Source organism: Nannospalax galili, unplaced genomic scaffold, assembly GCF_000622305.1.
Source record: "Nannospalax galili isolate Female #2095 unplaced genomic scaffold, S.galili_v1.0 scaffold305, whole genome shotgun sequence".
In the NCBI taxonomy this organism is placed as follows: domain Eukaryota; kingdom Metazoa; phylum Chordata; class Mammalia; order Rodentia; family Spalacidae; genus Nannospalax; species Nannospalax galili.
Window position 1 is genome coordinate 5,600,325 of NW_008356258.1, and position 3,635 is coordinate 5,603,959.

Here is a 3,635-nt window from a genome sequence, read left to right on the forward strand (position 1 = left end):
ACATTGTACTTTCAGAACCAGATAATCTACAGAGAGAAAAAAGAGAGGGAGAGAGATGGAGGTGGGTAATGCAAAGGATGAAAGCCATGCTACAGAGGCTCAAGAGGCAGAATGTATGCATGTGTGTGTGTGGGGATTGTGAGTACAGAGATTAAAAAGCACAATTAAAACTGAATACATCACTAAGCAGACCGGAGGTCTAACTGGACTTGTGGTCTGTACACCATATAGGTATTAGGCAAAGCCTCTCTTCACTCCGGAAATTCACCAGAGCACTGGTGTAAAGTCATTTCTGAAAAATGCCCACTGAGGTGGCAGCTGGGTACCCTCCCTGAGTGTCCCACTCTGGGAACCTAGGGAAAGTGTCAGGGGACTGTACTCTGAGAGCTTATCTGTGGAATTCCTCTAGTTAGAGGGTAAAAAAAAAACCACGGACAGTTGGAAAGATGGCTCAGCAGTTAAGAACACTGACTGTTCTTGCAGAAGACCTGGGTTCGAATCCCACACCCACATGGCAGCTAACAACTGTCCCTAACTCCAGTTCCAGGAGATCTGATAGCTTCTTCTGTCCTCCATTGGCATTCATTGCATGACAGGGGTGCACTTACCTACATGCAGGCAATACACACATACACATAAAAGAAAATATTTTAAAAAAATGGAAGTTTCCATGTAATGGACATACCAACTGAGCAACAGACCTGAGATTCACTAGCTCCGTGGGAGAGGGACCAACACAGTTGTTAAGTGCTTAAAGGTGCCAGGGTCTAAGGGTCATCAGTGGGAAGCTTGCTCACAGTCCCATCGAGGACCAAGAAACAGACCACTTAGAGTAATAGCAACCACTGTTGGCCCACAAACCACACCGTCTGATTGTGGGGTGGTCAACGCATGAAGTAAAATATCCCGAAGGTTCTGCTCACCAGCAGACATCAACCTAAGAAGCCAGAGAAGGAAAAGGCAGACAACAGAAAGAGACTGCGCTTTTGCCTGGGCAAGAAACCCCCCAGGGGACAGGAGTCAGTGCTTTTTGTTTTCTCTAGTTCCTGTCGTTGACATTTAATCTGCTAACGAAAAATTGTTATTTCCGTCTTTATTCCATCCATCACCCTCCCCACCTTTTCCCTCTTTTCCCTTTCTCTGGTTATAGTTCTTCTATAGAGACTTTTAAGTCAGGTTGACTAAATCAGACAGAGAAGTTCAAATAGTTACACAGAAATTTTTATTATTTTTTCCCTTTGTTATTCTCATTCCTTCATTTTATACTTCACTTATTTAATTTTTCTTTTGAGACAGGGTCTCCTGTGGCACAGGTAGGGGCTCACTTTGTAGGTAAGGTAGGTAAGGATAGCACACAGCATTAGATGTTTTTGCTGGGTGTGTGCCAGCTTTGTTCAGTCCTGCTCCTTCTCTCCCCATTTTTTCCCTCTCTTGGAGACCAGCTCCACAGTGTTTGTCTTAAGGCATCTAATTGTATTTGCTTTTCTCTCTAAGTTTAGCTGGAGCTGCCTTGTCTCCTCACTTTTTTATTATTGACCCCTTCTATTTACTTTTTCCTCTTCTGGATTTTTATCTGTTGCCCCAATAACTTATATAGCTATAATAAGACATATATAGTGTATTATAAGACATTTTTCATTCCTATCATCAGTAACTAATATCCTAATATGTGTTCCTTGTTCCTTTGTTTTGAAAGTCACTAGCATTGAAGGGGTGATTGTTTTTAATTGGCTATTACTTTATTTTCTAGTGGGCTTATTCATCAGTTGTGGTTGTTTCTGCAATTAGTATTCTATGCTTGCGGTGGTACAAAGCATTGTCCAGTGCCTTGAGTGGAAGGATTTAACTACTGAGCCCCAGTCTAGCATGGAAAAATCTTCACCTTAACTTGACTACAACCTAGCCCCATTTAAACATTACAAATGCTTCAATTGAAAGAACATGGTATATGATGGGTAATCTTGACTGTCAACCTGACAAGATTTAGAAATACTATGGAAACAAATTTCTGGGCATGTCCATGAGGGATTATTGCTATTAGATTATTTGAGGTGGGAAGACCTACCTGAAATGTGGATGATACCATTCCATGAGCTGGCATCCATGGCTGAATAAAAAGAAGAAAGTGAGCTGAGCACAGAGCATCTATTGTTCTCTATTTCTTGAACATGGAGGTGATGTGACCAGCTACCTCCTGTTCCTGCTGCCACGCATTCCTTGCCATGATAAAGTGCATTCCATGTAACTGTAAGATAAATAACCCTTCATTTCTTAAGTTTCTAATTTAGGTATTTTGTCATAGAAATGACAGAAGTAACTAATAAATAGAGATTTAAAAAAATACAACCAATGAACTAATGCCAGATGCACAAACGTCAATGCAGAAAAACAAGAGACACAAAAAATGAAGGCAAAGTAACTCATCCAACAGTGACTAACTCCACAGTAAAATTTCCCAGCAAGAATGAAATGAATGAAATCACCAACAGAAATTCAGAAGAACCGACTATAATAATGTTCAACAAAATAAAAGAGGACATGAATGAACTCCTGAATGAATTCAAAGAAAGCACAAATAGCTGGATGACATAAAACAATACGGATTATGAAATATGAACTCAGTAGAGATGTAAGCACTGAAATTTTGAAATTTTAAAGACAAAAAGCTCAGTAAGTAAAATAAAAAGTAGCAGAAATCTTCACCATTAGATGAATGAAGTAGAAGACAGAATATGAGGGTTTTCAGATAAAGCATATGAATAGCACTTTAAGACAAAACCAGAGATGAATTCATAAGAAAGTATAAGCAGAATATGCAAGATCTATGAGGCACCATCAAAAGAGCAAGCTTATAAAGCGTGAGCACAGGAGCTGGAGCCAAAGACACAGAAAATATGCTCCATAAAATCATAGCCCCAAATTTACCAAATCTAGGGTAAGAGGTAGGCTTCCAAATACAGGAGGCATTTAGAATACCAAGGAGACAAGCCTAGAAAAGATATATTTCCCACATGGTGTTATATTTAAAACAACATAAGCAACAAAAACATTGAGAGCTACGAGAGAAACATCAAGCCTCATGTAAAGATGACCCCATCAGCAGAGTTTTCAACAGAAACTCTGAAAGCTTTCAGGGCATGGAATGATGTATTTCAAGCTTAGCATGGCAATAACTCTCATCTCAGATTACTACTCAACAAAGCTATCCTTCACAAAGGGGAAAAAAATATCCTTCCATGATAAACACAAACTAAAGAACTTCATGACCACTGTATTGGTCAGGGTTCTCTAACGAAACAGAACCGGTAGAATGAATATATATGTATAGAGATTTATCAGCTTAGCTCACAGGATAGAGTCTGAGTAGTCCAAACAATGGCTGCACCACACTGGAGAGGCTGAGAATCCGTAGTTGCTCAGTCCACAAGGCTGGATGTCTCAGTAATCCTGATCTGGTGCTGAAGGTCTGACAAATTCCAAAAGATCAGCTAGTCTTCAGTCTACAGCAGCAAGACGAACTCACCAGCGAGAGAGAGGGCAAGCAGCAAGAAGCCTGGCATTCTCCTCTGCCTTGGCCTTTTATATGGGCTGCCATCAGAAGGTAGCACCCACATTTAGGGTGTGTCTTCTGGCTT